Source organism: Hirundo rustica, chromosome 21 (genome assembly GCF_015227805.2).
Source record: "Hirundo rustica isolate bHirRus1 chromosome 21, bHirRus1.pri.v3, whole genome shotgun sequence".
Lineage (NCBI taxonomy): Eukaryota > Metazoa > Chordata > Aves > Passeriformes > Hirundinidae > Hirundo > Hirundo rustica.
Genome location: NC_053470.1, coordinates 1,261,784 through 1,286,295, shown reverse-complemented (window position 1 = coordinate 1,286,295; position 24,512 = coordinate 1,261,784). Strand labels below are relative to the sequence as shown.

General features: G+C 52.0%; 1 long non-coding RNA gene across 1 annotated transcript; it reads left to right on the top strand.

The window, feature by feature from the left end:
- The first annotated feature begins 1,938 nt into the window (after nucleotides 1-1,938).
- Nucleotides 1,939-24,417, top strand: LOC120762127 (uncharacterized). Its single transcript, XR_005703825.2, has 3 exons — nucleotides 1,939-2,074; nucleotides 17,961-18,086; nucleotides 24,172-24,417. It is a non-coding gene; the product is annotated as an uncharacterized LOC120762127 (long non-coding RNA).
- The last annotated feature ends 95 nt before the right edge of the window (nucleotides 24,418-24,512 follow it).

The following is a 24,512-nucleotide window of genomic DNA, read 5'->3' as shown; positions in this document are numbered from 1 at the left end:
TGATTGTGAAGGGATGAACAAACTGGACCTGGGTTTGTGTCCCCCTCCCTATTTAATCTCTCCATTCCCATTTTCTCCTGCCTTACCACGAGCAAGGAAAGCCATTACAGCTGGGATGCTGCAGCCTTAATCTCGGATCTAAAATCTGACTGAAACTCCTGGGACAGATTTCTTAAAAATAAATATATATTGCAAAGAGCAAAAGATTGTTTGAACATTCCAGTTTCCATCCATCTCCTTTCAAAAGGAAACTCTCCTGCTCTTGATGAACGGGACCGCAATAAATTCAGTGCTCAGGGAATTTCACCTTTCAATTGCGCAGGAAAATGAGAAGTTGAAGGGTGGGAGGGAGCAGGGGCTGGGAGGGGGAGTGATGAGTGTCAGTTCGGAGGCAGCTGCTTTGTCTGTACATTTCTGGAATAAAATCACACTTCTTCTCCCGCAGCCCAGACTAGGAATAGTTTCTGTGGGATTTGGGAGCTGCAGGTGAGCAGGAGCACCCTTCCCTCCTCCGCACCGGCAGCCCGGGGAGCCGAACCGGTCCCGGCACCGAGGCTGAAGGCGGGGATGAAGGCTCGGAGCGCTCGGTGCTCACAGCCCTGCCCTTCCTTTGAGCTTCCAGCCCCGTTCCCGACGGGAAAAGCGATGTGGCTTCGGGGAACGTGTTGGAATGGCCACGGCAGCACTGCCGGGGCTGGGAGGGGACGGGGACACCCCCGAGGGGTTCAGCCGCAGCAGCGGGGCAGGTTTGGGAGGGTCGGGAAGGGTCAGGGGTCCCGGGAGCCCGGGGATGGAGAGGAGGGGCAGGTGTGTTCAGGGGTGCAGCTTTGGGAGCCGCGGCTCTGGCAGCGGGGTCACCCAGCCCGGAGCGTCACAGCCCGGCTGGGGACAGCCCTGGAGCCTGGCAGGGACCGTGCCGTGCCAGCCTGGCCCGTGGCAGTCCTGGTGCCAGCCCGCACACCGGTACCGAGCCGTGCCAGCCTGGCCCGTGGCAGTCCTGGTGCCATGCTGCACACCGGTACCGAGCCGTGCCAGTGCCGCACGCTGCTGCCGTGCCATTCAGCCCGCACGTTGGTACCACGCTGCCCGCTGCTGTGCCAGCCCTGCCCACGGGGATCGCGGGGCCGTGCCAGCCCGTACACCGGTACAGAACCAGCCTGCACACCGGTACCGAGCCGTGCCAGCCCGTACACCGGTACAGAACCAGCCTGCACACCGGTACCGAGCCGTGCCAGCCCGTACACCGGTACAGAACCAGCCTGCACACCGGTACCGAGCCGTGCCAGCTCATACACCGGTACAGAACCAGCCTGCACACCGGTACCGAACCGTGCCAGCCGTGTCCCCGCGGGGGCTGCGGGGCCGGGATGCAGCGGAGCATCCCCGGGCTCTGCCGCAGGCGCTGCCCGTGCCCATCGCCCGCACTCGGCTCCGGAGGCGCAGCCCTCCGGGAATGGGCGCAGTGCCCTGCGCACAGCGGGGAGGGCACAGGGCCGGGGCCGGGGGCATTTCGGAATCGCCCCCGCTGTCCTTCCCTCCCGCACCTCCGCACAAAGGAGCCGCCGCAGCCGCTCACTCACCTGCTCCGGCCGCGTCCTCCCGGCTCGCCGGGACAGGCTGGGGCAGGGAGCCGGGGCAGGGAGCCCCGAGCCCGGCGGTGCTGACCCGAACCGGCGGTGCTGACCCGAGCCCGGCGGTGCTGACCCGAGCCCGGCGGTGCTGACCCGAACCCGGCGGTGCTGGCCCGTGCTGGGACCCGAACCCGGCGGTGCCGCAGCTGCAGCGAGGGTGGAAGCGCTCCACACCCCCTCGGCAGCACCATCTGAGCCCGGCCGAATTTGTCAACTTTATTTAGGGGGAAGAAGGGATCACATGGGGAGCCTCGCCGAGCTGGGAGGAGCGTGGCGGTGCGGAATCAGGTCACTGGCAGAAAGCCGAGTTAGTCACGGCCAGCGGCGGGGAGAGGCGGGGAACAGCCCGAGACAAAGGCCGGGGAGATGATGGGAATTCGGCGCTGCCGCTGCCTCCCCTTGTCTGGCCATGAAGCGGGGTAAATTCGCGCTCCTTTTACCGGGTGAGTTTTCCTGACCGAGTACGAAATAGAGCGGGATGCGAAAGAAATGTTTTCAGCTTCCGAGCGCCTTTGAGCGCGTTCGTCCTGCCGAGCATTCCCACGGCTTTTTCCTTTGCCGTTTGTGGCTCTGCCCAGCTGTGCCGTGGAGCCCCAGAGAAATGGGTGCTGCAGACCCATCCCAAAGCAGCACATGCCATGGTCCAGGTGGAAGGTTTGCTCTGTCTCAGACCTTTAAATTGCATCTCCTGCTCAGACAAAGGCTGGAGGCTGCTGCCTGATCCCTGTGGCTGAGCAATCCTTGTGGGACCGGGTTCCTGCAGCACCTTCTGCTGCTTTTTCTGATTCACTAATGGTCAGCAAAGCTCCCAAGCACAGCTATAACACAACATTCGTCCCCAGGACCGCAGCAGGATCCGTGTGACTTTTGATATCATTGTTTATTTCATCAGCACACACTCCCAACGAGCTGTGGTGGGTTTAGGTTATTCAGAGGCCAGAACTGGAGCGTGGATTGTGCAGTGTGGATCCCTAAATACACACGTATCGTGTGAAGGAGTGGGCCTGACTTTTATAGGTGCTAAGCAACTGTTCTTGTGCATTTCCATCTGCCTTGGAGTCACATCCCACCCTCTCCACCTTCCTCGTGTCCACACTCTGAGACAGAAATGAGCTTTGGGAAGTAGGCTGGCTCCTTCCTCTGCTGCCAGGAGCTTTCTGCCCCACAGAAAATCCACCCTGAGGCAGGGGACCCGATGGAAGGGAGCTGGGCACCGGGGGAATTGCCACTGGTGCGTCCAGGGAGGATAAACACCCAGGGGAGGGTGTCTGCTGCAGCCAAAACCGGCTCAAGCAGCCATGGAACAAGTGGCAGCTGCCTACAGAGGGACTTTCCTTCCTTCAGCTTGCAGAAAATCATCCAGCCTTGGCACTTAAAGGCTGGAACAGTCGAGATGTTGATTCTTGGCAACTCCTTAATGAAGCCTGTGGGTTAGAGAGGATGTGAACGAGGATATCACACCAGGAAAACAACCCTCACATCAGAGAGCACCCAAAGGCAAAGCTGAGTCCCTGGTGAGCAGGGCAGTCCTGGCTGGAGCACAACTTCCCATTCTCTGCTTTCCTCTCCCCAGAAAAGGGAGAAGCTGTCCCCTGCTTCCCGTGGCTCCCAGAGGATCCAGGGATCCAGCCGCTCCTGCTGGAGGGAGAATCCAGCCCCAGCTGGTTCCTGGAAGGGCAAAGTGCAGGGAAAGCTCTTGGCAGCTTTGCTCCAGCCCGGGGCTGGCATTTCCCTGCCTGGCACAGGGGAAGGGGAGATTTCCCTGGGAAAACCTGGGGCTCGTGGCCTGGACACGGAGCTTGGTGTGGATCCTGCGTTTGGCCTGGATTTCAGCACGGCTCCTTCGCTCTGCACAGCCCCTCGGGGTGTTTGGGGATATTTTGTGACGCTCTCTGCATCGCCGGGCAGGAGCAGACCTGCCAAAGGCTTTCACAGCCCTGCTCACCCCACAGTTACATTTCATCCCCGAGTTCTTTCTTCCTCGCTGGCTGAAGTTTTCTGTCCCCTGCATTTCACCAAACTTTCCTTTTATATTTTTATGCACTGCTTCTTGCTGAAGTGTCTGATGTCAAGGGAAAAAAATCTATATATAATGTGTGTCTAAATGCATATTTATATAGATTCACCCATATACATATGCAAAGACCCGGGAATGCAAATTCCTCCCTGTTTGCATTGGTGCAAGGGGAGTTTTTTCCCCTGCTTTTATTACATTTCACTCTCCCCAACACTCTGCCAATGAGCTAAGCCCAGAAGGAATGTCTGAAAAGATTCTAATGTATTTTTATGCTACATTTAAGCTTTTCTTCAAATGCTTGCTCTTAATCCCCTGTGACTAATCCACTCACATTCCTCACACTGCCAGATTCGCTTCCTGAACCTCCTCTGGTTTAAGGCTGGCAACAGGTCAGGAATTGTATCGATAATTTAAGGATCGTGGCTCTCAGGGAGCTGCTGAACCAGGGACAGGCAGAGCTCCAGCCCCTCGAGGAAAACTTGCAATTCCCAGAAAATCAGGAAATGCTCGATTTCAGTCAGACTTTAGGAAGGAATTCTGGGTTGTGAAGGACGGGAGGCCCTGGAATGGAATTCCCAGAGCAGCTGTGGCTGCCCTGGATCCCTGGAAGTGTCCAAGGCCGGGCTGGAGCAGCCTGGGATCGTGGAAGGTGTCCCTGGATGCAGTGGGTGACCCAAGGAGATCATTCCCAAGGAGATGTTGGTTTTTCCACGTCCTCAGTGTTGTCAAGGTGCTCTTCTCACGCAGAGATTGGAGCAGGTTCCTCACCTCTGACGGGTCCCCATCTCCTCTTGGAGCAGAGAATCCGGAATGTGGCTTCTCCTAATCCCAGCTGAACAGGGAGGCACCAAAACCAGAATTAATAAAAGCAAAGTTTCCCATCAATGCCAGGCCATCCAATTCCTCCTCACTGGCTAAAGTCACCAATGCTGACTGCAGGAAGAGCAAAATTTAGAGGCGAGCAGGGTGAGATGAGAGCTCATCATGCAGAAAGTTTGTGTGGGGTTGTTGTTCCCTCCCACCCTCGCTGGGAGGTTCGGCTTTATTAGGAGAGATAAAACTGATTCAATAAAGAAATCAGTCAAGAGCTCGTCGTGTCAAAGTGGCTCAGGCAGCACTGCTGCTCTGTCAGTCTCACTCATTTTAATTGCATTCAGCCCCATCATGAAATGTGGAATGAGGTCTGGGATTTCCCAGGCGTTGCTGGAATTCGCAGGCTGCTCCCCTGTCCCTGAAATGGCTCCTGAGGAAAACCGACAGCTCCTGAATTCTTTATTCCAGGAAGGAGGGGGGTGCGGTAGAGGCGCAGAAAATACAAAAACCTGAGGGAGGAGGTCAGAAATTCCTAATTAATCTGCCATTTGGGGAGAGAAAGGACAATCCCAGAGGAACTGAGAGACAGTGCAGATGATATTCATGGAGAGCAACGCTGCTGCAGGTGTGCTCTGAGCCTTGAAGGATTCCTGGGAAGGAGCCTTGTGGTGTCCTTGTGGGGATGGGAGCACCCAGAACTATCAGCGGCGCCTTGGGTTGTGGCCCGGGGCTGTAACTCAGCAGATGCAAAGAGGAAATTCCCTTTTGGGGCAGATTTCCTGGATGCCTTTTGCTGTGGGCGTGTAAAAGCAGGTTTAGAGCAGCTGGGGGTGACCAGCATCAGGAGCTGGGGCTGCACAGACATCCTGGGATCACCGGCAGACACTTCTGCTTCCTCCCCATGAAACGCTCCTGGCTCTGCGAGGGAGAAATCCAGCACCAGAGAAAGAGAAATCGGGATTTCCCCCCCGAGATCAGCTCCTGTGCACATCTACACAAATCCTGGTGACTGGAGAGCTGATGAGCTTCCTTTGCCGGATCAAAACCCTCCTGGGAAAAGCTTGGATTGAAGGATGAACATTCTGGAGGTGTGGGGGGAGCGCAGGTAGGACAGCCAGGCCTGGCTCTGCAGAGCTGGCTTGCAAAGGTCGGGGCTGCTGAGGAGGCTCCTGAAATGACCCTGGAATCCCAGGATGATCCCTGGAGTGGTTCTTTGACATGACCCTGGAATCCCAGGATGATCCCTGGAATGGTTCTTTGAAATGACCCTGGAATCCCAGGATGATCCCTGGAACTGTTCTTTGACATGACCCAGAGGAATCCCAGGATGATCCCTGGAATGGTTCTTTGACATGACCCTGGAATGGTTCTTTGACTTGACCCTGGAATCCCAGGATGATCCCTGGAACGGTTCTTTGAAATGATCCTGGAATCTCAGGATGATCCCTGGAACTGTTCTTTGATAAGATCCTGGAATCCCAGGGTGATCCCTGGAACGGTTCTTTGAAATGATCCTGGACTCCCAGGATGATCCCTGCCAGCACCACGCCTGGCATTCCTGGAATTTCCTTTCATTCCCTCTTGCCCCGGGGCAGGGGGAGCTGGATGTGCTTTAGGGTCCCTTCCCACCCAGCCCGCTCTGGGTTCTGTGACAGAAATCCCTGTGTTTTCCACTTCCCTGCGCATCCATCCCTGCTCCCTCAGCTCTCATTCCCGCTGCCAGTGTCCCTCATCCTGTCCTGCTCTCCCCATTCCTGCCGAGTCCAAACTGGATATCCCAAATTAACCAAGGCTTCTACAACACAGCAACTTCCTAATATTTATTTTTTTTTTTTTCACCAATCAGTCAAGATAAAATCGGGACAGTGAGTTAATCAAAAATGCATTTGTAATGTGAACCTTGGAAAAACCAGGAATAAATTAACAACGCGTGCTCAGGGCGGAACCTGAGTTTGGTGACGAAAAGTGGGTTAGACTAAGCAGAGAGGAGATGATCTTTTTGTGCAGTAAAACATCCAGCCAGGGGCTGCACAGCGAGAGAAAACAGAGCTGATGTCACCCTGGTTTTCCTGAGTTTCTTTAAAGCCTTCTACTCATTCATAAGATGGAGTCAGATTCTTTATCTTCTGCACAATATTAGTGAAACATGACTTGAAAGAGTTAAGATTTTAGCTGAGGGTTAGAAGCAATTTCTATTGATCAAGATGTAGGGTAGATTAGGAAATGGTAGGTTAATGATTATTAGATGCCCAAGCTAGAGCTAACTGTTATATTATGAGCTTGTTTATAGAAAAAGTGGAGTAAGTGAACCGTCATAAGAACAGATTGAAACCACTAAGAACAATGGCCAGCACCTGGACTTGGTATCAATCAATCACAAAGCAGAGGACCTTGGACAGTGCCAGAGGGTCACAGAGACCTGATGAAGACTCTCCTGACTTCATCCTTTGAGACCACTGACCCAATTCGAGACCACCAACCCAATTCAAGAGAAGGATTGCACACGCGTGAAGGACCGATAGCCTCATTTTAATACAGAGCGGGGATGGGAGGTGCTGGGGTTATGCATATGTACTGTATGTAAGATCTTGGAAAATAAATAGAGAGCAAAGAGCCTTGTTCGGGGCGGCCACGCCTTTCGGAGATGACTCCCGTGCCGCCCGCCAGTGAATAAACATACCACTGTCTAACTTTAATTAGTTAGAGGGTCTTTGTCCGTGACTACATCGGTTTTCGACGACTCATTAGGAGCAGTTTTCACTTTTCTCAAACATGGGAACATAAACAAACCTTTTGTTTTTCATTCCCTGTCCTTTGTTTACGTATTTCTAACCTGAAAACAATTGTAACTGACAGCTGGTCTGGCCACTGGGCTGGGAGGTGATAACCCCAGAAGCCAATCCACAGCCAGACCCACAAATGTATAAAATGTAAGAAATAAACAGGCAGAGAGCTCAGCCTTGGGCTCTCTCTGAGGAGCAACTCTGCCCTGCAAATCTCTCACCTCTGTGTGATTGCTGCGATTGCCGCTCGTTAATTCCGAGTCCTCCACCGAGCCGTTACAAATGGGCCAGGAGAGCAGCTCCTTTTCAAAGGCCTTTATTACGGACAGCTCTGGGTGGGGAACTCGAGGGGTCGCGCACACCGCCGCTGCTCCTGATGGACGACACGGAGGAGGAGGTGGTTCAGTTTTGCCATCCAAAGAGTCTCTGGGAAGACAACGATGGCTCCAAGTCTCAGGGGTGTCCTGGTCAAGAACTACCGGGGTCATGGTGACGACACAGGGCTGGCTCCAATCGATGATCCGAGGTTCCGTACCGTTTTGCCGGGCTCGAGTTGTTATTTCTAGTCCCCAGTTATCTGGTGGCTCCTTGTCTCTGGGGGTCTTTTGTGCCAAGTGTATCTTAATTTGCATATGGATATGTCCTTGAGCGCACAGTCTCCTGGGAGCAGAGGCGGTGACGCTCGACAGAAAGGGAGTACAGCACAGAGTAGAGAGTAGGGAATAGGGGTACAAACAAACAAGTGTTTGCTTATGAACTGTCAGGTTTGTTCCCCAACATTCAGGTGGGTTTTAGAGTCTTTTTTGCCCTCTGCAAAGCTCTGAGCCAAACGGATGAAAGAGACGGAGTCTTCAAATTCTGATTTTTCAAGGTTGCGTGCTTCGTTTATTGTTCTTATCTTACAATTTTCTCAGCGCCCCATGAGAGATGTTTGCAGCTGCTCGGGCATCTGACGACGCCCCGACTCCTCCCGAACTGGGCAGTCGTTATCTTTTATATTAATTGCTACGTATTCTTTGTTTATTATCTCTTACCAATGCCTATCACTATTACTAAAAAGGTCATCTTTACTCTGACCCAATCCCCATTAAACTACTTTGTGCCAACGTCACTGCCGAAATGGAGTGAGGGAAGAGGAAAGAAGCAGGAGACAACGCCCCAAATTCTCCATCTTGCCCCCATTCACTTCAATGCTAGAAATCTAAATTTACTGTTTTCTCACCCTGTGATGAGCTAAACTCCAATCTTTCACACTCTTGTGCCCTGCAATCCCTCCCGCAGTGCAGGAAGCCTTTCCCATGGACTGGATCAAAGCCAGTGTCCCTCTGGGCTCTGGGCTGGGGTCCCAGACCCCCCTGCCCAGGTCTCTGACCCTCCAGGGCAGCCAAAGGAATGCCCTGGGGTCCAACAATGAACTACTAAACTTAGAACAGTAACTTTTAACAGTAACTAAGAGCTCATATCTTAGGAATTTATTTCTTACAGAGCCAGGCGAGGGTCCTGCGGGAGAAGCAGCGGGTGAGTGTGAGTGAGTGAGTGAGTGTGAGTGTGTGTGTGAGTGAGTGAGGTGGCACTGGAGATCCCAGCTGGGCCTGCACCCCAGTCCCGGGATTTCTGCCCTCTGGGATCTTCTCCTGGGGTTTCCAAGCGGCAGCGTGGTGTGCCAGGCCCAGCCGTGGTGGTTTTTCGGCCGTGAGCCGGGTGGGTTTTCACGCTCCCGCCGGCAGGGCGCTGCGGGAGCGGCAGCTGGTGCGCTAAATCCGGGGATGGACCCTGGAAGGCGGCAGGGCCGGGAACTGCGGGGTTGGATTGACACAAATGTCAGCTTTCCTGGCTGCTCCGCTCCTCCCGCTGCTCCCCCGGGTCTGTTTTCTGGAGCAGAGTGTGATAAACATTTGCTGGGAGGCGTTTTGGCGGCTCCAGGGGTTCTCTCTCTCAGGTTATTCCTAAATGCAAATTTGGGGCCTTCAGCTGCCGGCTCAGCGTGGCGCTGAGGCTCGCACTGGTGGAACTGGGTGAACTGGGCTCTGCCCGCCGTGTTTGGGCAGGACAGAGCCCAGCTCCCGCCCTGAGAGCCCCGTGGGGCTGGACAAAGGCAAACCAGCAACGTTTGGGATCATCGTTAGCATGGGCAGGGCTGCGGGGAACGGGGCTGGTAAACAGGAACTTGTGGGGTTTCCTTATTTGCTTTGAAACAAATGAGGTTTTAATCCAGTCTCTCTGGTTGAGGATATTGTTATCTTGGAGTCCTTCTGTTCTGTTGTTTCAGGGTGTAAGTGAAAAGTGATTTTTTTCTCTAAATCTCCTAATCCTGGCACAAGAGCAACAGGTTTAACCCCCCGAGGAACAGGTTAATGCTGCAGCAAGGCCTGGAAATCAATGATTAATGCTTTAGGGTCTTTAATTAACCTCCCATTTAATAATGGAGGATCAGTGGTCAAAGAACTTCTCCAGGGCCACTCCTGGCAGTGGAATACAAGTTGATCAGGAGTGGGAAGAGCCACAGAGGAACGTTTTGGCCAGAACCCAGCCATGGTTAACTGGCTAAACCTGGGGGGTTGAAGGTTTGGCTTCCTCATCTCTATGAAACCTCCCAGGGCCTAAAGGGGCTCCAAGAGAGCTGGAGAGGGGCTGGGGACAAGGGATGGAGGGACAGGACACAGGGAATGGTTCCCACTGCCAGAGGGCAGGGCTGGATGGGAGATTGGGAATCAGGAATTGTTCCCTGGCAGGGTGTTGAGGCCCTGGCACAGGGTGCCCAGAGCAGCTGTGGCTGCCCCTGGATCCCTGGCAGTGCCCAAGGCCAGGCTGGACATTGGGGCACCCTGGGACATTGGCAGTTGTCCCTGCCATGGCAGTTGTTGGTGTTTACAGCCCCTTCCCACCCAAAGCATCCCGTGAGTCCGTGCTAAGTTATCCTGGAAGCATCCCCAGCTTTAGCCCCTCACATCCATGATGGTGACCCCTCTGGGACAGCTTTTACTGGAGTGGGATGAGAGCTGGGGGAGCCCTGCCGCTGTTCTGGAACAAGCTCCCCACACATTCCCTTTTCAGGTGTCCTTGGAGCAATGGGGAGGTTTCCTCTCCCAATTCCTTTGGCACAGGGACCCAGGATCCCTGACTGCTGCAGCAGCCTTGGGGCTGTCTCAGGCCCCGAGTCAGGAACTGCGGCTGGAGGCAACTGGAATACAGAGGGATGAGGTTTGGAGAGTCCCAGACTGCCTGTGCCACCTCAGCATGATCTGGGAGCACAAATATCCCAAAAAAAAGAGCAGTGTTGGAGTCCAGGGCATTCCTTTGGTTGCTCTGGCGGGTCAGGGACCTGGGCAGGGGGGTCTGGGACCCCAGCCCAGAGCCCAGAGCTCAGAGAGACACTGGATTTGATCTCAGTCCATGGGAGAGGCTTCTTGCACTGCAGGAAGCATTGCAGGCCACAAGAGTGTAAAAATAGTAGTTTAGTATATCACAGGGTGAAAAAACAGTGAGTTAGGGATTCTTGGCATTGGAGTGAATGGGGCAAGATGGAGAATTTGGGGCGTTGTCTCCTTCTTCTTCCTTCTTGTTCCCTCACTCCATTTCTGCAGTGACGTTGGCACAAAGTAGTTAGTGAGGATTGGGTCAGAGTAGAGATGACCTTTTTAGTAATAGTGATAGACATTAGTAATAAATAGTAAATAAAGAATATGTAGCAATTAGTATAAAAGATAAGGACAGCCCAGAGACAGGGGGAGTCACCAGATGTCTGAGCCGCGGCAAACATCTTTTGGACACTGAGAAAATTGTAAGATAAGAACTAATAAACGAAGCATGTAACCTTGAAGACTCCGTCTTTTCCTGCGTTTGGCACAGAGCTTTGCAGAGGGCCAGGACTCTAAAACCACCTGAATGCCGGGGAATTTAAGCTCCTAAAAAGGAGCCCCCGACAACTGCCGTCCCTGGGATGGGCAGAAACAACTGGCACCCCAGATGGGACAGAAACAGAGCAGTTCTTGGGAGGGGCTGGCACCCTGAGCAGTGTCCTCCCCAGGGGGGCTCACAAAGAGCTCCCAGGCAGATTTGGAGGTGATCAGGAACAGCCCTGATGGAGCAGCATGGGTCAGGCTCTGCCAGCAGCGTTCCAGCACGAGTCCTTCCCAACATTTCCCCTGTTTTGCCTCATTTCCCGGCACGAAGTGGAGTTAGTGTGGAGCTTCCCCCTGGGGAAGCGGCTGGGGGCTGCTGATGGATGTTGGGAACAGGTCGAGTTTAACTCCCTGGGGAAGTTAAACCTCATTTTGAGGGACACTTTGGGATCCCGCTGCTGCTCCAGGCTGGAGCTGTGCCCGGGGTCCCTCAGCCACCCCCCAGTGCCACCCCACGCTCCTGGGAGGGTTCTGAGGGCCAGGGGGACATTTCCATCCCCCACTCCTGAGTCACCAGGGGCTGGGGCTAGGAAAGAGCCAGCTGATCCTGTTCTTAGTCACAGGAGTGGCTTAAGGAGGCTGTTCCTGCTCCTTTGCTCCATCCGCTCTGTTCTTCCCAAAACACAATTTCCTCTGAGCTCTTCTGAAACTGGATTTCAATTGACCAATGGCTCCAGGAGCTACAGTTGTGGAATGGGTTTGGGTTTTTTTTTTTGGAAGGGACCTTAAAGCCCTTCCAGTTCCACCTGTGTGATGATGATTTCAGGATTATAAAATTCACAGACTGCATTGGGTTGGGTTGGGTTGGGTTGGGTTGGGTTGGGTTGGGTTGGGTTGGGAGGACCTCAAAGCCACCCAGAGCCACCCCTGCCATGGCAGGGACAGCTCCCACTGTCCCCGGCTGCTCCAACCCCAATGTCCAGCCTGGCCTTGGGCAGGGATCCAGGAGCAAATCCCACCTCTCTGGGCAGCCCGAAGGAAACAGGACTGAAAATACAGACTGGGCTAAATCCGGCTACTCCCGAGGGAATCCTGCATTCCCGATCCCACTGAGTCATTGAAAACCGATGTAGTCAAGGACAAAACCCCTCTAACTAATTAAAGTTATTCAGTGGTATGTTTATTCACTGGCACGGGAGTCATCTCCGAAAGGCGTGGCCGCCCCAAACAAGGCTCTTTGCTCTCTATTTATTTTCCAAGATCTTACCTACAATACGTATGCATAACCCCAGCACCTCCCATCCCCGCTCTGTATTAAAATGAGGCCATCGGTCCTTCACGCGTGTGCAATCCTTCTCTTGAATTGGGTCGGTGGTCTCAAATTGGGTCAGTGGTTTCAAAGGATGAAGTCAGGAGAGTCTTCATCAGGTCTCTGTGACCCTCTGGCACTGTCCAAGGTCCCCTGCTTCATGATTGATTGATGCCAAGTCCAGGTGCTGGCCATTGTTCTTACTGATTTCAATCTGTTCTTATGACGGTTCACTTACTCCACTTTTTCTATAAACAAGCTCATAATAGAACAGTTAGCTCTAGCTTGGGCATCTAATAATCATTAACCTACCATTTCCTAATCTAACTTACATCTTGATCAATAGAAATTGCTTCTAACCCTTAGCTAAAATCTTAACTCTTTAAAGTCACGTCTCACCACCGGGGATCTCCTTGTCCCTCCTGCCGTGGAGCTGCAGCAGGATGTTTGTGTTTTGTGCTGCATTCCCAGTTTTCCCTGCACAGCAGCACCCGTCACCCTCGGAATCACAGCAAGCACCACGAGGTTTCTGCTTTGTTTTCCTTCTGGTTTTGTTTCTCTCGACAGCTGTTTGATAACTTTTGTGCTGCTGTTTGGACACCAAGATTTAGCGCTGAGGGTTTTTTTATTCCCAAGCAGTTGCTGGGAATAAAAATACTCTTTATATCCGCTGTGAGTGCACACGGCTTGGGCTGTGAATTCACAGTTCTGGGGGTTTAAAGTCTCCTCACCGCCGGTGTGAGGGGATTGTTGGCGCTCTGTGGCTCCCTCAGTCGTTCCCTCTCCCAGAGCCCACGCCAGGCTGGCACAGCCCAGGTGCCCTGGCACACCTGGGGTTTCACACCCAGCTCATGTGCAGAAAAACCTTCCCAGTTTTCCAGCCCCTCCTCCTGGAGCGTTCCTTGGGCTTGTTGTGAGCCAGGTGCAGGACTGGGCACCGTCTCACGCCAAGGTGGGATTTTAAATTCTTTTCATTCTGCCACTCCAAACCCTTGTGCAGCTGCACCTGGGCTGGAAAAAAATCCCTTTTTTTACTGGTGTAGCTACTCAGGAGATCTCTGATAACTCCGTTCGTGTGATGGCCAAGCCCCCGTGTCAGCAAATCCCAGGGTTTGTGGTGTTTGCTCTCCCCCAGCACAGTTTGATTGGATTTGTCCAAACCAGCTTTCCTTCCCTGGGAGCTCTGTGCCAGTGAGGGAGGCTGAAATCCTGCCTCAGCAAACTGAGGCTGACCTCAGGAGCGTTCCCTCCTGAAAAAAAAAACTGGAAAATGAGTTTAGCCTTGGGAGTTTCACTGACTTTAATCTCACTGAGCTGAACAGTTCTGCCAAAAGTGGGATCGGTGCCAGCAAAAGGAGCCCTTGGGCAGCTGGGAACTGGGCTGGGATCCCCACAAAAGGACTGGTGTCGCCTCCATGAAATTGTGTGGGCTACTCCTGATAGCTGCTAAGAGTCCATGATTATTAATTGTGAGTTCTACCGATAATAATAATTAAAATATATATTAATATGATAAGACTGGGATAAATCCTTTCCAATGGCTTTCTCACGATGCTCCCAGAGAAGACAAATCTCCTTTTTTCAGAGCCTTTTTGGAAGGAGAAGTGACACGGAGGAATTTCACCCAAATGTGCTGGGATGCAGATCCAGCACTTTGCAGGGAAAACTCGCGAAAACAAACGTTAATGATGAAAAAAAAAAAAAAAAAATCCTGTCAAAATGCCACTTCTCAGAAGGCTGTGCCAACCTTCTGGTGGAGAGGTTTGAGATTTATTAGGAGCTAAGGAGAGGTTTAAGATTTATTAGGAGCTAAGGAAGGCTCCATCCTGACAGAGCAGCACATGCACAGCTCATGGCCAGCATCTGCTGAAATAAATCATCTCCAAATTCACCTCCCGGACCCCAAACCAGCTCAGGTGCTGCTCGCATTTCCCAGTGCAGGGGGAACAAAGCCTTGGAGCAGTTCAAAGCCCTGCTTCCTCCTGCCCCTCTCCAAATTAACTGCCTGGACATTAATTGGCATCTCCTCGGTGCCCGGAGCTGCTTCCAAGGAGCTGCAAACAAATGAGCTCTTCACCAAGTCAGGGAGCAGCTCCTGGGAGCACAGGGTGCAAACAAAAAACCCGGGTGCAAACAGCTCCAAATTCCTCTGCAGGAGAGAACGGAAGTGTGCAGAGAGCAGCCCTGCCCTGCCCTGTCCTGATTATTTCAGGAGAGGGAGGTGCAGCTGTTTGGATTTCACAGAGGAAAACAGTGGGAAGCCTGGAATTGGCTTGGGAGGTTTAAGGAAGCTCCAGCCCAAAGCTGAGGCAGAACCAGGCGGATCTGTCTCTCCTGGGGCTGTCGGCCCTGCCTGGCTCACCGAGAGGCACCAAAACTCATCCCTGCTCTTCCTTTCCTGCCAGGGAGCTGGGGTTTGGCCTTTCCAGAGGAGCTGCTCACCTGGCCGGGGTGAGGTGTGCCCGGCTCACCTGTGCCAAAGGAGATTCCAGCCGCTGCCTCCTGTCCTGCACACCCCTGTCGGACACATCCCTTTGTTCCTGCGCTCCCGGAATTTGAGGGCTCCCTTTCCCTTTCCCCTTTCCCTTTCCCTTTCCCCTTTCCCCTCTCCCTTTTCCCCTTTCTCTTCTCCCTTTTCCCTTTTCCCCTTTCCCCTTTCCCCTCTCAGTTTTCCCCTTTCCCCTTTCCCTTTCCCCTGGAAGCCATCTCAGAACCTGGAGTGTTTTCTCCTTTGCTGCCTTCCCTCCTCATCCTGCTCCTCATCCTGCTCCTTGTCCTGCTCCTTGTCCCTGCTCCTCATCCTGCTCCTTGTCCTGCTCCTTGTCCCTGCTCCTCATCCTGCTCCTTGTCCTGCTCCTTGTCCCTGCTCCTCATCCTGCTCCTTGTCCTGCTCCTTGTCCTGCTCCTTGTCCCTGTTCCTTGTCCCTGCTCCTTGTCCCTGCTCCTCATCCTACTCCTTGTCCCTGCTCCCTCTAGTGTTCCCAGGCAGCTCCTGGCTCTCCTGATCTGCCGCTGAATCTTCGATTCCTTTTCCCTGCATGTCACAGCTGGGAATGGCTCCACCTGTCCCATGTCACAGCTGGGAATGGCACCACATGTCCCATGTCACAGCTGGGAATGGCTCCACATGTCCCCTGTCACAGCTGGGAATGGTGCCACGTGTCCCATGTCACAGCTGGGAATGCCACCACATGTCCCATGTCACAGCTGGGAATGCCACCACATGTCCCATGTCACAGCTGGGAATGCCACCACATGTCCCATGTCACAGCTGGGAATGCCACCACATGTCCCATGTCACAGCTGGGAATGCCACCACGTGTCCCATGTCACAGCTGGGAATGCCATCACATGCCCCATGTCACAGCTGGGAATGGCGCCACCTGTCCCATGTCACAGCTGGGAATGGCACCACGTGTCCCCTGTCACAGATGGGAATGGCTCCACATGTCCCATGTCACAGCTGGGAATGGCGCCACGTGTCCCATGTCGCAGCTGGGAATGGCTCCACCTGTCCCATGTCACAGCTGGGAATGGCGCCACATGTCCCATGTCACAGCTGGGAATGCCATCAGATGTCCCATGTCACAGCTGGGAATGCCACCACGTGTCCCATGTCACAGCTGGGAATGGCGCCACATGTCCCCTGTCACAGCTGGGAATGCCACCACGTGTCCCATGTCACAGCTGGGAATGGCGCCACGTGTCCCCTGTCACAGCTGGGAATGGCACCATGTGTCCCCTGTCACAGCTGGGAATGGTGCCACATGTCCCCTGTCACAGCTGGGAACAGTGCCATGTGTCCCATGTCACAGCTGGGAATGCCACCAGCTTTCCCGTCCCCCCTTTGGAGAGGAGCCAGCGCAGAGTCTGCCACCTCCACTTCCCCTCCTTGTGCCGGCACCTGGGACTCCGAATCCATTTGACTTCCAGTTGTGATGGTTTCCAGGTCATTGACTCATTCTCAGTTCACGGTTTGGGGGTTTCTTCTCCAACCATTAAAGTTCTTTTCTAATTCAGGGAGCTGGAAGTTGAATGGGATGTGACGCCCGGAATTGGAGGCACCGGATTTTGGTGCCGTTCCAGCAGCATCCATTGCACCTGAACATTGTGCTCCAGGTCACTTTAGACTCGGTCTAAGCTTGATTAAGTCCACAAAAGCTTTTGGAGCTGTGAGATGTTGCCTGGAAATCAGAAAAGGCAAAAGGGGCCTGGAGATCCGTGTCGGAATCACAGGATCGCTGCTGCAGAGGGAATGTGGAATTAAAAACACCTCACAAAGAGGTTGCTTCCAGAGTTCTGACTGAAATGTAACTGTTTAATGAGCTCTAAATCGTGTGCATTAAAATGTTTAATATAAACATTCCATTTGCATGAGAATATCTGGAAAAGAGCTTTGGGATCACCAAGTCCAGGGCTCACCCGGCACCACCAGCCCCTGTCCTCCAGCGCCACATCTGAGACATTCAATTTGAAGAATTAGGGATTTTAGGAAAGTTGAGATAATAAGTTGCTGAATTAGCTGAAGCAGATAGGTAATCTTTGTTCCCAGTTAACAGAAGCCGGATCTCGGATCTTAGATAAGTTATCCCGGATTTAGTAACTCATTGCTTGTCAGCTTTGTGTTTGTGTAACTGTGCTTGTAACGAAAAACAAAATGTGGTAAATAGGACATCAGATAGCTGCAGATTTCCTGCTTAAAGGACCCATGGAACACAGGAAACTATAAGTTCTACCAAGGATTCATTTGTCACGAATGCATTGAAAAGGTAGAAAGGTCAGGACGAGGAAGACTCATCTTACTTCCTCATTTTAGGTGACCCCTCCCCAGAATAGGCCCCTGACTCATTTTAAGAAACAAACTACACATGCTTAATTGCCTTTTTTGCCAATTAGCATACGAAGTGAGGAATGGGAGGTGACAGGGGTATGAATATATATTTGTATTTTGGATATTCAACACTTTTGTAAATAAAAGGCTTTGTCATTACCTGTGAATTTCGCAGTGCGAATTAGGGAAATATCCCGCGTGCTGCCCGGCCGTAATAAACATACACTTTCTAACTTTAAACTGTTAGAGAGTTTTTGTCCGTCACAGTTGGGTATCTGTCACCCTGGTTTTTCTGAGTTTTTTAAAGCCTTTTGAATTTTCATAAAATGGAGTCAGACCTTTTAGCTACTGTACAATATTAGGAGCAGTTTCTACCTTTTTCCCACACATGTAACATAAACAAATCCTTTGTTTTTCATTCTCTGTCCTTTGTTTGCATATTTCTAACCTGAAAACAGTTGTAACTGACGGTTGGTCTGGCCATTCGGCTGAGGGGTGAAAACTCCAGAAGCCAATCCACAGCCAGACCCACAAATGTATAAAAAGTAAGAAATAAACAAGGAGGCTCTCTCTCCGCCCTGACTCAGCTTGAGCTGGATCGGAGAAAGTCTCTGCCCTGCGAAAATCTCTCGTTTCGTGCGACTGCTTTGCGTGTCAAGGTAACAAGTATCGGTACTAGATCAATACCCGCATTTCTTTAATAAGTCACATCCACGTTTTTTGACCACTTCCAGGGACGAGCACCCCATCCCTGCCCTGGGCTTGGTCATCCCGGGACAAGGATTCCTCCGCCTTTGCAGGAAGAGGGAAGTGGCGGCGTTTCCTCACACAGGGATGTGTTCTACAGGCTCCGGGAGTGGGTGAGTGACAGCTGAAGGCTGAGCCGTGGTGAGCAGCACAGCTAATTACCACCTAATCTAATTAGCACTTCCCTCAGCTCACCCTTCCGCCCAGCCGCTTCCTGAAGTTCTGGGGGTTTTTTTTGGGACTTTTTTTGTCACCCAGCCTTTGGCTGCAGCGCAGCTTTTGTCCTCCACGTGCTCATCCTGCCTGGAACTGGAGGCGGCAGGGTGGAGAAGGAGGGGGTTCCAGTGGGATTTGGGGTGCCAGTGGGATTTGGGGTTGAAATGGGATTTGGGGTTCCAGTGGGATTTGGGGTTGAAATGGGATTTGGGGTTCCAATGGGATTTGGGGTGCCAGTGGGATTTGGGGTTGAAATGGGATTTGGGGTGCCAGTGGGATTTGGGGTTCCAGTGGGATTTGGGGTGCCAGTGGGATTTGGGGTTGAAATGGGATTTGGGGTTCCAGTGGGATTTGGGGTTCCAGTGGGATTTGGGTCTCCAGCACATCCCTGCCGTGCCCTCAGCCCGGTGTCCCCAGGCACAGGGGGATGGAGCGGGTGGTGCCATCCCCCTTTGGCTAACCCTAAAGGTTTCCCTCCAGGAACACGGGGATTGCCGCTCCCAGCTCAGTTCCTTGGTGGCAGACACTTCCTTGCAGGCAGGGGAAAGGTGGAAACCCAACGCTTTTCCCAAAATCCCCAAATCCCCCTCTGGCAGCCAGGAGCTCAGGACACCTTCCCCTTCTGTCTGGGTGCCTGGGGCAGCTCCGAGGTGTTGCTCGGGGATTTTTAGTGCTGGAGTTCCTGCAGGGCCAGGAAAGGGGTTTGTGTCCCGTTATCCACGCAGGAAAAAGCAGAAATTCCATGAACTCCTTGGAGACTGCACTGCAGGAACATCCTGGGAGGGAACGGGGAATGGGGATCCACAGGAGGATTGATTTCCAATTAATTCTGTCAGAAACATTCCAGCCGCCCCAAACCACCTCCCAGGAACTCACCCCAACCCTTCCACAAACAATCCTGGAGACATCCAAGGCCTCCTTGTGCCCTGGACATGTCATTCCCTGGGAATGTCCCTCTCTGCTTTCCCTTCTTGGGGCCAGAATTGCTTCCAGAATGATAAACCTGCAGGGAAACGCTTCCACCTGGCACAGTGAGGCTGTTCCGACATCATCCTTCTCTTTATTCCATGAAGAGTTTCAACTTTTTGGTTTTCTGCTCCAGTCAGGGCCAGAGGAAAGTTTGGGCAGAAAAAAAAAGAAAAAAAAAATCTGAAGTTGAATCCGATCTTAAGCCTGGATTTAAAATGGATCACATTAAAAGGAGGGAAAAAAAAAAAAATCCAGGAAAGAATAAAAAAATTCCTAATTCTCCTTCTAATCTCCCTCTGCTGCATCCCTGTGCTCCCATCCACTCTTCCCATCACCTTCCCTTGCTGTGCTCCAGTTATGGATCCCTCCAGGCAGGGACCTGCCGGTGTTTCTGTCAGGGAAGTGCCAAGCCCATCCACGATGCCTTACAAATAATCACAGGGAACACATATTTTGCGAAACATTGAAGCTAATCCTGTTAAAAAAAAAAAGAAAAAAAAAAAAAATGCAATCTCTCTGCCACATCAGACAGGATGAAATGTCAGTGTGCCATCCTTCCTAAATTAACATCCTTCCCTCTGTCACTCCTGCTTTGGCACATGGGAGCCCGGGCTCCATCTCCTCCTTCCCACGGGGAAGAATTTGGTTTTAGGTCTGAGACGCAAACTTGCACAAAACTGAGCGCCTGAGGTGGGTAAGAATGAGGGAAAATCATCTCAAATCTTCTTTAGCTGCCTTTGTTTGCTGCCCTTTAACTCATCATTCCCTGAAATCACTCAAAGCACCCGGAGGAGGAGGAGGAGGAGGAGGAGGAGGAGGAGGCACCATGTTGAAGGCTGCAGAACTCTCCCTGTTTTCCCTTGGCTTTTCCAGGACCTGAGCACGTCAGGAGCCCTGCAGCCCATCCCAATGCTTGACAGCCCTTTCCACGAAGGAATTATTCCCAATATCCCACCTGAGCCTCCCTGGCACAGCTTGAGCACCAGAGGAATCCATGAATGGGAAGGGTCCCGTGGAATTGGGAACTCGGGGGGGGTTTCACTGCATTCTGCCCCCTGAGATGGGGTGGCACTGCCAATACCTGGAGCAGGGAATGAGCAGGGGCTCCTGGGGGATGAGGTGCTCCAGCTTTAAGGTCTCACCCCAAAAGCGCTCCCAGTTTGTTTCCAGGCTGGAAACGGTGCCTGGAATTTGCGTGGCCAGCGTGGATCTGGAGGATGGGAGGTGACAGCTGGGAAAGAGATCAGCTGCTGGAATTGCAGTGGGGGTTATTTCCCTCTTTCTGTCACTTAATTAAGAGCCCAGCCTTCTCCTGGGCTGGAACTGAATTATTTGCTTTCACCTCCAATCTGCCTGAGGTGGAGTGAGCCCCACTGCAGCTGGCAGACACGAACAAGTCCCAGGGTTAATTTTGTTTCCCTCAAGCCCTTTTGACCAGAAAGCTGGGACTTTCCCCCTCTGCCTGATCCCTCTTGCTCCTTCCTTGAGTCTTGAGTTGTTTTGGGGAGCAGAAGGTTCGGGGCTGTGCCCCCAAAGCAGCTCAGGCTGTGTGAACACAGCAACTTTCTGCAAGTTAAATCTGCTTCTATTCCTGTGTTTGAAAAGGAGCTGAAATGCCAGTGGTGATGTAATGTTCATTTACATTTAGAGTCTGTTTCTATTTATTTTTGCTCCTATTAACTGCAGCTTGATTCCAACAGTTTGGGGTTGGTTTTTTTTTTGTTGGTTTTTTTTTTTTATCCACTCAGGCTCTCTTTGCCAAGAACAGCTCATTTTTTTACCTAAAGCCTGCTCGATTTCATGCCTTATTCAGTCCATAAATGAAGAAGAATGACAGGTAGAAGGGGAAATGGATGTTTCCTCCCCAAGGGAAGGCTCCTAAATTTGATAGGAGGTATTTCTCTAGGAACTGCTGCCTCTGATTGCCGCTGGAATGGCTCTGGAAGGAGCTTGGAGGGGATCATTCACCTCGGGTCTGTCCTGGACATGCAGAGCTCGGGAGATGCTTTGAAGCTGAGAGATTTCCTTGTGCCCTCCTCCATAAACATGAAGAGAGATGGATTAAAAATACCTGCAGAGCTCTGAGTGCAGCCTGTGCTGCTCCAGTCAAAGGGGTTTCTCAGCCCCAGACCAGGAGAAAAAGGCAGAAAATCCTGGAATCACAGGGTTGTTAATGCTGGAAAAGACCTTTAAGATCATCAAGTCCAAACGTCAGCCACCACCATGGTAACATTAATCCACGTATTTATCCCTTGGATTGAGAGCTGTAATATTGCAGGTTTATTTTCCTCCCTGCTTTTATCTCCTTCAGTTTCTGGGCTCACTTTTGTTGATTCGACCTTCTGGGGCGCCTTTAATTTATGTTTTGGGGACCACTGCCTTCCTTCGTGTTTCATTTGTTTTCGAAAGGGGCAAATATTCCAGTGTGGCTTTTCTAAAATGGGCAGAATTGGAGCTGTCACTGGCAGCAAGAACTGAACCACGAGAGTTCAGCTCTGCCTTCAGAGTGAGCAGGGATTGAAGGGTGTTGAAGGATTTCATTGTTTCTATGGCTATAAAATCCATAAGATATAACCCAGCAGCTCTCTCAGTGCTCTTGCTCAGCAGAACTGCAAAGAAATGCTCTCGCGCCCTTTATTTACGGGCTTGTCGAACAAGGAGAATGCAGAGTTAAGGAGAGGCTCAGAATCCTTCCTGGAGCTGCTTTGCCCCCAGCAAATCCTGTATTTCACATCTCACCAGCCTAAAAATGCCCCAATAAACCAAACCAAGGAGGAGCTCTGATTAATTTTCCCCTCAGGTGCAAGTTCAAGGTTGTCCAGCTAAGTCCAGCTCGTCTGAAGCTGAGGAAATGTGCAGAGAAATGTCCTGAAACCAGTCCTGTCCTCAAGGCTGGGCTTAACTCTCCTGCCAGGTGTAGCTGGGCTGGGTTTCTCCTGAAAGGACAGAGCTCAGCTCCTTGATTGAAGATCAGGAGATAGGCCAGGCTTAACTCGGCGTGGGCAGACAGAGCTGGAGCTGCCAGGTGCTGCTGGCAGAGCTGTTCACTTCCAGCTGTACCCGGGGCGATGAACAAGTGGGAAATGCAGATGAACACAGGCAGGGGTGGGAGGAGAGGCTGATTTATCTCCCCCTATTTTAGAACCGATTTATTTCCCTCTATTTCAGAACTGCTCTTCCTGCCCCCTGAGGTTTCGGTGGATCAGCTCAGCTTGGCACAAACTCCAGGGAGCAAAAGAGGGAGAGAGCAGGAATATTCCTGAGCGCAGCCCGGCTGTGCTGGGCCGTGTCCTGGTGGGTTGTGCAGGTCAGGGAGCCTCTGGCTCTATTTTCCACACCTCTGGGGGTTGGTTTTCACCCCACCCTGCACAGTCACTCATTTATTCCCTATTTCATAAATTTAGAATCTCTCTTTATCCCCACAGTAGGAAGGAACAGAAGGGATTCAGTCCTGGAGCCATCTCAGAATATCCTTACCACGTTCTCTTCTTTTGTCAGATTGTTGGGGTTTTTTTCCCCCAGTTTCTCATTTCATAGGTTTGAAACTGAAACTATTTAGAGCCTTCCCTTTTCCTTGCTTCTCTCTAAATATATTTTAGGGCTGCTTGAAGGGTTAAGGAAACACACAGACATCCCCTTATGGAGAAAATGGGGAAACACATCCCAGCCTCCTGCTTTTCTCTTTCCTCACAGCCACACACATTTTGATTTTGTCATTATTGTCTGGTCATTGTGGGGGAACAGAATGAAAACAGGCAAAAGAGAGCAGATCAATATGCTCCAAACCCACTTTTTAAAAATTAAGTTATTTAATATGGCCATAGGAGCTGGCAGTTGCAGGAGAGGAAGGTTTCCATATGATAAATGTTTAAAAAAACTGCGAATCTGCTCCCCTTCGCACTTGCAGCAGTTCCCTTGGACAATTAAACCTGCAGCTGTATTTATTGCATCCCTCATTTCCTCCTTTGTGTCTCATCCAGGGATGATTTTCATCAACAATTGGGTTTTGCTTTCCTGGCCAACACAGCTAAGGGAATACAAATACAATATAAATATAAATATAAATATAAATATAAATATAAATATAAATATAAATATAAATATAAATATAAATATAAATATAAATATTTGCTCACAGTCTGTGGGTGTTACACAAGGGAACCTCCACTCTGGATTTGGGAATTCTGGGGGAGTTCCAGCAGGGTCACTCCAGGTGAGCGAATCCAGGGATCTGGGCAGACTGTTCCCACCTCAGTGTTCCCCTCATTCCAGAGCCATGGAAAAGGCAGAACTGGGGGAATCTCTGCTGGATCTGGGTTCCCACTGAACTGTCAGAGTTCTCCCCATGGGTGAAAAGTGGCAGAACCATGGAATTCCAGCCTGGATGGGGTTGGAAGGAGCTGGAAGCTCACCCTGTCCCCTCCCTGCCCTGAGCAGGGTCACTTCCACATTTCCAGGCTGCTCCAGACTCCTGGAGTTTCAGGAGAATGCAGAGGTTTGGTGAATCCATCTGGGAGCAGAGTGAGGAAGCAGAATCCGCTTCCAGGGCCCAAAGGGGCTCCAGGAGAGCTGGAGAGGGGCTGGGGACAAGGGCTGGAGGGACAGGACCCAGGGAATGGCTCCCAGTGCCAGAGGGCAGGGCTGGATGGGAGATTGGGAATCAGGAATTGTTCCCTGGCAGGGTGTTGAGGCCCTGGCACAGGGTGCCCAGAGCAGCTGTGGCTGCCCCTGGATCCCTGGCAGTGCCCAAGGCCAGGTTGGACATTGGGGTTGGAGCAGCCTGGGACAGTGGGAGGTGTCCCTGGAAGGTTCTGAGAAGGACACAGGTGGTTTCTTTTGTTCTGGGCTTGAGGCATTTTGTGAACCAGCAAGGAAGGGTTGGACAAATCCCATGGAGCTCAGAATTAAGGAAAACAGCGTTCTGTAAATGGGAATTCTCTGGCCGAGGCCAGCAGCCAGCTCCTGCTGTAAAATGCAGGGATTTCAATCCAATCTCTCCTGCTTCACACCCAGGTGCCAGAATTTGGCCCAAGGAGCCTGGCAGGAGCTGCTGGATCACTTTCACTGAGTGGAATGGAGCTGTCAGGCTCTGCTCGGGGGGTGCTGCCATCAGCCCCACGGAACATTCCCTGCACTCTGTGACTACTTCCTCCAGCAAGACCGGTTTAATTCCAGAGCAATTCTCGGGCTAAGGAAGAGCTAAATTGCTTGGCAGGATAATGGGGGGAGAAAGAACCTGTCAGGAGCATGGAGCCTGGCAGGATTCTTTGACCAGAAGAGTCCCAAAGGTAACAAGGGAACCAAAATTCCCTCAAGAACCATAAACCCCTGAATTCCTCACTCCAGGCTCATCT